General features: G+C 48.2%; 21 non-coding genes across 21 annotated transcripts; all 21 read right to left on the reverse strand.

Annotated features, from left to right (window-relative positions):
* Positions 1-168: 168 nt before the first annotated feature.
* LOC118346665 lies at positions 169-287 on the reverse strand. The gene has a single exon (XR_004799953.1). It is a non-coding gene; the product is annotated as a 5S ribosomal RNA (ribosomal RNA).
* Positions 288-476: 189 nt separating this feature from the next.
* On the reverse strand, positions 477-595 carry LOC118346666. Its single transcript, XR_004799954.1, has one exon. It is a non-coding gene; the product is annotated as a 5S ribosomal RNA (ribosomal RNA).
* Positions 596-785: 190 nt separating this feature from the next.
* LOC118346657 lies at positions 786-904 on the reverse strand. The gene has a single exon (XR_004799945.1). It is a non-coding gene; the product is annotated as a 5S ribosomal RNA (ribosomal RNA).
* Positions 905-1086: 182 nt separating this feature from the next.
* On the reverse strand, positions 1087-1207 carry LOC118346674. The gene has a single exon (XR_004799962.1). It is a non-coding gene; the product is annotated as a 5S ribosomal RNA (ribosomal RNA).
* Positions 1208-1397: 190 nt separating this feature from the next.
* On the reverse strand, positions 1398-1516 carry LOC118346668. The gene has a single exon (XR_004799956.1). It is a non-coding gene; the product is annotated as a 5S ribosomal RNA (ribosomal RNA).
* Positions 1517-1705: 189 nt separating this feature from the next.
* Positions 1706-1824, reverse strand: LOC118346675. Its single transcript, XR_004799963.1, has one exon. It is a non-coding gene; the product is annotated as a 5S ribosomal RNA (ribosomal RNA).
* A 189-nt stretch (positions 1825-2013) lies between these two features.
* On the reverse strand, positions 2014-2132 carry LOC118346672. Its single transcript, XR_004799960.1, has one exon. It is a non-coding gene; the product is annotated as a 5S ribosomal RNA (ribosomal RNA).
* A 181-nt stretch (positions 2133-2313) lies between these two features.
* On the reverse strand, positions 2314-2432 carry LOC118346671. Its single transcript, XR_004799959.1, has one exon. It is a non-coding gene; the product is annotated as a 5S ribosomal RNA (ribosomal RNA).
* A 190-nt stretch (positions 2433-2622) lies between these two features.
* LOC118346673 lies at positions 2623-2740 on the reverse strand. Its single transcript, XR_004799961.1, has one exon. It is a non-coding gene; the product is annotated as a 5S ribosomal RNA (ribosomal RNA).
* Positions 2741-2929: 189 nt separating this feature from the next.
* On the reverse strand, positions 2930-3048 carry LOC118346670. Its single transcript, XR_004799958.1, has one exon. It is a non-coding gene; the product is annotated as a 5S ribosomal RNA (ribosomal RNA).
* A 480-nt stretch (positions 3049-3528) lies between these two features.
* Positions 3529-3647, reverse strand: LOC118346662. The gene has a single exon (XR_004799950.1). It is a non-coding gene; the product is annotated as a 5S ribosomal RNA (ribosomal RNA).
* Positions 3648-3836: 189 nt separating this feature from the next.
* LOC118346676 lies at positions 3837-3955 on the reverse strand. The gene has a single exon (XR_004799964.1). It is a non-coding gene; the product is annotated as a 5S ribosomal RNA (ribosomal RNA).
* Positions 3956-4144: 189 nt separating this feature from the next.
* On the reverse strand, positions 4145-4263 carry LOC118346677. Its single transcript, XR_004799965.1, has one exon. It is a non-coding gene; the product is annotated as a 5S ribosomal RNA (ribosomal RNA).
* Positions 4264-4453: 190 nt separating this feature from the next.
* LOC118346658 lies at positions 4454-4572 on the reverse strand. The gene has a single exon (XR_004799946.1). It is a non-coding gene; the product is annotated as a 5S ribosomal RNA (ribosomal RNA).
* A 189-nt stretch (positions 4573-4761) lies between these two features.
* LOC118346664 lies at positions 4762-4880 on the reverse strand. The gene has a single exon (XR_004799952.1). It is a non-coding gene; the product is annotated as a 5S ribosomal RNA (ribosomal RNA).
* Positions 4881-5069: 189 nt separating this feature from the next.
* On the reverse strand, positions 5070-5188 carry LOC118346659. Its single transcript, XR_004799947.1, has one exon. It is a non-coding gene; the product is annotated as a 5S ribosomal RNA (ribosomal RNA).
* Positions 5189-5377: 189 nt separating this feature from the next.
* Positions 5378-5496, reverse strand: LOC118346663. Its single transcript, XR_004799951.1, has one exon. It is a non-coding gene; the product is annotated as a 5S ribosomal RNA (ribosomal RNA).
* A 187-nt stretch (positions 5497-5683) lies between these two features.
* On the reverse strand, positions 5684-5802 carry LOC118346660. Its single transcript, XR_004799948.1, has one exon. It is a non-coding gene; the product is annotated as a 5S ribosomal RNA (ribosomal RNA).
* Positions 5803-5991: 189 nt separating this feature from the next.
* LOC118346661 lies at positions 5992-6110 on the reverse strand. Its single transcript, XR_004799949.1, has one exon. It is a non-coding gene; the product is annotated as a 5S ribosomal RNA (ribosomal RNA).
* Positions 6111-6299: 189 nt separating this feature from the next.
* LOC118346667 lies at positions 6300-6418 on the reverse strand. Its single transcript, XR_004799955.1, has one exon. It is a non-coding gene; the product is annotated as a 5S ribosomal RNA (ribosomal RNA).
* Positions 6419-6613: 195 nt separating this feature from the next.
* LOC118346669 lies at positions 6614-6732 on the reverse strand. Its single transcript, XR_004799957.1, has one exon. It is a non-coding gene; the product is annotated as a 5S ribosomal RNA (ribosomal RNA).
* Positions 6733-6936: the final 204 nt, after the last annotated feature.

A 6936-nucleotide genomic window follows, 5' to 3' on the forward strand; every position in this document is an offset into this window, starting at 1 on the left:
TCATATAATCCTAGTGCGACGTACTAGCCACTTTCCGATCCAATGCGAACCGGAGATTTGATCGAAAGCCATAGCTACGCGATCGGCAGGGCGCGATTTTCCTAAAAATCCACTCCCGAGTGGTCCTTATTGTCAATTCCTCTCGCAAGGCGGAAAAAACAAAAACGAGGGGTGCAACACGAGGACTTCCCAGGAGGTCACCCATCCTAGTACAACTCTCGCCCAAGCACGCTTAACTGCGGAGTTCTGATGGGATCCGGTGCATTAGTGCTGGTATGATCGCACCCATCAAACTAATTACTTAAAATTCATATAATCCTTGAGCGACATACTAGCGTCCTTCCTATCCCAATCCAAACGGAGATCTGATCCAAACCCATGGCTACGCGATGGGCAGGGCGAGATTTTCCCAAAAATCCACTCCCGAGTGCTCCTTCTTGTCAATTTATCTCGCAAGGCTGAAAAAACAAAAACGAGGGGTGCAACACGAGGACTTCCCAGGAGGTCACCCATCCTAGTACTACTCTCGCCCAAGCACGCTTAACTGCGGAGTTCTGATGGGATCCGGTGCATTAGTGCTGGCATGATCGCACCCATCAAAACTAATTACTTAAAATTCAAATAATCCTTGAGCGACATACTAGCGTCCTTCCGATCCCAATCCAAACGGAGAACTGATCCAAACCCATTGCTACGCGATGGGCAGGGCGAGATTTTCCAAAAAATCCACCCCCGAGTGGTCCTTCTTGTCAATTTATCTCGCAAGGCGGAGAAAACAAAAACGAGGGGTGCAACACGAGAACTTCCCAGGAGGTCACCCATCCTAGTACTACTCTCGCCCAAGCACGCTTAACTGCGGAGTTCTGATGGGATCCGGTGCATTAGTGCTGGTATGATCGCACCCATCAAACTAATTACTTAAAATTCATATAATCCTTGAGCTGCATATACTACGTCTTCCATCCTTCAATTCAAACGAGATCTCGATTCAAAACCTGTATTACGCTGATGGGCAAAAGAGATTTTAAAAAACGGCACTCGAGGGTCCTTTTCTGTCAATGACAAGTATACGGAAAACAAAAACGAGGGGTGCAACACGAGGACTTCCCATGAGGTCACCCCCATCCTAGTACTACTCTCAACCAAGCACGGTTAACTGCGGAGTTCTAATGGGATCCGGTGCATTAGTGCTAGTACGATCGCACCCATCAAACTAATTACTTAAAATTCAAATAATCCTTGAGCGACATACTAGCGTCCTCCCGATCCCAATCCAAACGGAGATCTGATCCAAACCCATCGCTACGCGATGGCCAGGGCGAGATTTTCCCAAAAAATCCACTCCCGAGTGGTCCTTCTTGTCAATTTATCTCGCAAGGCGGAAAAAATAAAAACGAGGGGTGCAACACGAGGACTTCCCAGGAGGTCACCCATCCTAGTACTACTCTCGCCCAAGCACGCTTAACTGCGGAGTTCTGATGGGATCCGGTGCATTAGTGCTGGTATGATCGCACCCATCAAACTAATTACTTAAAATTCATATAATCCTTGAGCGACATACTAGCGTCCTTCCGATCCCAATCCAAACGGAGATCTGATCCAAACCCATGGCTACGCGATGGGCAGGGCGAGATTTTCCCAAAAATCCACTCCCGAGTGCTCCTTCTTGTCAATTTATCTCGCAAGGCGAAAAAAACAAAAACGAGGGGTGCAACACGAGGACTTCCCAGGAGGTCACCCATCCTAGTACTACTCTCGCCCAAGCACGCTTAACTGCGGAGTTCTGATGGGATCCGGTGCATTAGTGCTGGTATGATCGCACCCATCAAACTAATTACTTAAAATTCATATAATCCTTGAGCGACATACTAGCGTCCTTCCGATCCCAATCCAAACGGAGATCTGATCCAAACCCATGGCTACGCGATGGGCAGGGCGAGATTTTCCCAAAAATCCACTCCCGAGTGGTCCTTCTTGTCAATTTATCTCGCAAGGCGGAAAAAACAAAAACGAGGGGTGCAACACGAGGACTTCCCAGGAGGTCACCTATCCTAGTACTACTCTCGCCCAAGCACGCTTAACTGCGGAGTTCTGATGGGATCCGGTGCATTAGTGCTGGTATGATCGCATCCATCAAACTAATTACTTAAAATTCATATAATCCTTGAGCGACATACTAGCGTCCTTCCGATCCCAATCCAAACGAAGATCTGATCCAAACCCATGGCTACGCGATGGGCAGGGCGAGATTTTCAAAACTACCCTCATAATCTCTTGTCAATTTATCGCGCAAGGCGGAAAAAACAAAAACGAGGTGTGCAACACGAGGACTTCCCAGGAGGTCACCCATCCTAGTACTACTCTCGCCCAAGCACGCTTAACTGCGGAGTTCTGATGGGATCCGGTGCATTAGTGCTGGTATGATCGCACCTATCAAACTAAATACTTAAAATTAAATAACTTGAGCTAATATTACTACGTCCACCCTCCGATCCCAATCCAAACGGAGATCTGATCCAAACCCATGGCTACGCGATGGGCCGGGCGAGATTTTCCCAAAAATCCACTCCCGAGTGCCCCTTCTTGTCAATTTATCTCGCAAGGCGGAAAAAACAAAAACGAGGGGTGCAACACGAGGACTTCCCAGGAGGTCACCCATCCTAGTACTACTTCGCCCAAGCACGCTTAACTGCGGAGTTCTGATGGGATCCGGTGCATTAGTGCTGGTATGATCGCACCTATCAAACTAAATACTTAAAATTCAAATAATCCTTGAGCGACATACTAGCGTCCTTCCGATCCCAATCCAATCGGAGATCTGATCCAAACCCATGGCTACGCGATGGGCAGGGCGAGATTTTCCCAAAAATCCACTCCCGAGTGCTCCTTCTTGTCAATTTATCTCGCAAGGCGGAAAAAACAAAAACGAGGGGTGCAACACTAGGACTTCCCAGGAGGTCACCCATCCTAGTACTACTCTCGCCCAAGCACGCTTAACTGCGGAGTTCTGATGGGATCCGGTGCATTAGTGCTGGTATGATCGCACCCATCAAACTAATTACTTAAAATTCATATAATCCTTGAGCGACATACTAGCGTCCTTCCGATCCCAATCCAAACGGAGATCTCATCCAAACCCATGGCTACGCGATGTATGCAGATTTTCCTGTAACTACTCCCCGAAAATCTTCTTGTCAATTTATTCTCGCAAGGCGTAAAAAACAAAAACGAGGGGTAACACGAGATCTCCTCGTATCACCCATCTCAGTACTACTCGCCTTCAAGCACGCTTACTCACGAGTTCTCCATGGGATCCTGCATTAGGTGCCGGTATGATCGCATTCCATCAAACCACTACTTAAAATTATACCCTTGACCGACATACTAGCGTCCTTCCGATCCCAATCCAAACGGAGATCTGATCCAAACCCATGGCTACGCGATGGGCAGGGCGAGATTTTCCGAAAAATCCACTCCCGAGTGGTCCTTCTTGTCAATTTATCTCGCAAGGCGGAAAAAACAAAAACGAGGGTGCAACACGAGGACTTCCCAGGAGGTCACCCATCCTAGTACTACTCTCGCCCAAGCACGCTTAACTGCGGAGTTCTGATGGGATCCGGTGCATTAGTGCTGGTATGATCGCACCCATCAAACTAATTACTTAAAATTCATATAATCCTTGAGCGACATACTAGCGTCCTTCCGATCCCAATCCAAACGGAGATCTGATCCAAACCCATGGCTACGCGATGGGCAGGGCGAGATTTCCCGAAAAATCCACTCCCGAGTGGTCCTTCTTGTCAATTTATCTCGCAAGGCGGAAAAAACAAAAACGAGGGGTGCAACACGAGGACTTCCCAGGAGGTCACCCATCCTAGTACTACTCTCGCCCAAGCACGCTTAACTGCGGAGTTCTGATGGGATCCGGTGCATTAGTGCTGGTATGATCGCACCCATCAAACTAATTACTTAAAATTCAAATAATCCTTGAGCGACATACTAGCGTCCTTCCGATCCCAATCCAAACGGAGATCTGATCCAAACCCATGGCTACGCGATGGGCAGGGCGAGATTTTCCCAAAAATCCACTCCCGAGTGGTCCTTCTTGTCAATTTATCTCGCAAGGCTGAAAAAAAATCAACGAGGGGTGCAACACGAGGACTTCCCAGGAGGTCACCCATCCTAGTACTACTCTCGCCCAAGCACGCTTAACTGCGGAGTTCTGATGGGATCCGGTGCATTAGTGCTGGTATGATCGCACCCATCAAACTAATTACTTAAAATTCATATAATCCTTGAGCGACATACTAGCGTCCTTCCGATCCCAATCCAAACGGAGATCTGATCCAAAACCCATGGCTACGCGATGGGCAGGGCGAGATTTTCTCAAAAATCCACTCCCGAGTGGTCCTTCTTGTCAATTTATCTCGCAAGGCGGAGAAAACAAAAACGAGGGGTGCAACACGAGGACTTCCCAGGAGGTCACCCATCCTAGTACTACTCTCGCCCAAGCACGCTTAACTGCGGAGTTCTGATGGGATCCGGTGCATTAGTGCTGGTATGATCGCACCCATCAAACCAATTACTTAAAATTCAAATAATCCTAGAGCGACATACTAGCGTCCTTCCGATCCCAATCCAAACGGAGATCTGATCCAAACCCATCGCTACGCGATGGGCAGGGCGAGATTTTCCCAAAAATCCACTCACGAGTGGTCCTTCTTGTCAATTTATCTCGCAAGGCGGAAAAAACAAAAACGAGGGGTGCAACACGAGGACTTCCCTGGAGGTCACCCATCCTAGTACTACTCTCGCCCAAGCACGCTTAACTGCGGAGTTCTGATGGGATCCGGTGCATTAGTGCTGGTATGATCGCACCCATCAAACTAATTACTTAAAATTCATATAATCCTTGACCGACATACTAGCGTCCTTCCCATCCCAATCCAAACGGAGATCTGATCCAAACCCATGGCTACGCGATGGGCAGGGCGAGATTTTCCCAAAAATCCACTCCCGAGTGCTCCTTCTTGTCAATTTATCTCGCAAGGCGGAAAAAACAAAAACGAGGGGTGCAACACGAGGACTTCCCAGGAGGTCACCCATCCTAGTACTACTCTCGCCCAAGCACGCTTAACTGCGGAGTTCTGATGGGATCCGGTGCATTAGTGCTGGTATGATCGCACCCATCAAACTAATTACTTAAAATTCACATAATCCTTGAGCGACATACTAGCGTCCTTCCGATCCCAATCCAATCGGAGATCTGATCCAAACCCATGGCTACGCGATGGGCAGGGCGAGATTTTCCGAAAAATCCACTCCCGAGTGGTCCTTCTTGTCAATTTATCTCGCAAGGCGGAAAAAACAAAAACGAGGGGTGCAACACGAGGATTTCCCAGGAGGTCACCCATCCTAGTACTACTCTCGCCCAAGCACGCTTAACTGCGGAGTTCTGATGGGATCCGGTGCATTAGTGCTGGTATGATCGCACCCATCAAACTAAATACTTAAAATTCATATAATCCTTGAGCGACATACTAGCGTCCTTCCGATCCCAATCCAATCGGAGATCTGATCCAAACCCATGGCTACGCGATGGGCAGGGCGAGATTTTCGAAAATCCACTCCCGAGTGGTCCTTCTTGTCAATTTATCTCGCAAGGCGGAAAAAACAAAAACGAGGGGTGCAACACGAGGACTTCCCAGGAGGTCACCCATCCTAGTACTACTCTCGCCCAAGCACGCTTAACTGCGGAGTTCTGATGGGATCCGGTGCATTAGTGCTGGTATGATCGCACCCATCAAACTAATTACTTAAAATTCAAATAATCCTTGAGCGACATACTAGCGTCCTTCCGATCCCAATCCAAACGGAGATCTGATCCAAACCCATGGCTACGCGATGGGCAGGGCGAGATTTTCCCAAAAATCCACTCCCGAGTGGTCCTTCTTGTCAATTTATCTCGCAAGGCGGAAAAAACAAAAACGAGGGGTGCAACACGAGGACTTCCCAGGAGGTCACCCATCCTAGTACTACTCTCGCCCAAGCACGCTTAACTGCGGAGTTCTGATGGGATCCGGTGCATTAGTGCTGGTATGATCGCACCCATCAAACTAAATACTAAAAATTCAAATAATCCTTGAGCGACATACTAGCGTCCTTCCGATCCCAATCCAATCGGAGATCTGATCCAAACCCATGGCTACGCGATGGGCAGGGCGAGATTTTCCGAAAAATCCACTCCCGAGTGGTCCTTCTTGTCAATTTATCTCTCAAGGCGGAAAAAAAATCAACGAGGGGTGCAACACGAGGACTTCCCAGGAGGTCACCCATCCTAGTACTACTCTCGCCCAAGCACGCTTAACTGCGGAGTTCTGATGGGATCCGGTGCATTAGTGCTGGTATGATCGCACCTTATCAAACTAATACTTAAAATTCATATATAACTTTGAGTCGACATACTAGCTGCCCTTCCCATCCCAATCCAAACGAGATCTCGATTCAAACCTACGGCTACGCGATGGGTGGCTGTAGATTTTCCTAAAAAATTCACATCTCGAAAAGTTCCTTCTTGTCAATTTATCTCGCAAGGCGGAAAAAACAAAAACGAGGGGTGCAACACGAGGACTTCCCAGGAGGTCACCCATCCTAGTACTACTCTTGCCCAAGCACGCTTAACTGCGGAGTTCTGATGGGATCCGGTGCATTAGTGCTGGTATGATCGCACCCATCAAACTAATTACTTAAAATTCATATAATCCTTGAGCGACATACTAGCGCCCTTCCGATCCCAATACAAACGGAGATCTGATCCAAACCCATGGCTACGCGATGGGCAGGGCGAGATTTTCCCAAAAATCCACTCCCGAGTGCTCCTTCTTGTCAATTTATCTCGCAAGGCGGAAAAAACAAAAACGAGGGGTGCAACACGAG

The sequence above is a fragment of the Juglans regia genome, unplaced genomic scaffold (assembly GCF_001411555.2).
Source record: "Juglans regia cultivar Chandler unplaced genomic scaffold, Walnut 2.0 Scaffold_799, whole genome shotgun sequence".
NCBI lineage: Eukaryota > Viridiplantae > Streptophyta > Magnoliopsida > Fagales > Juglandaceae > Juglans > Juglans regia.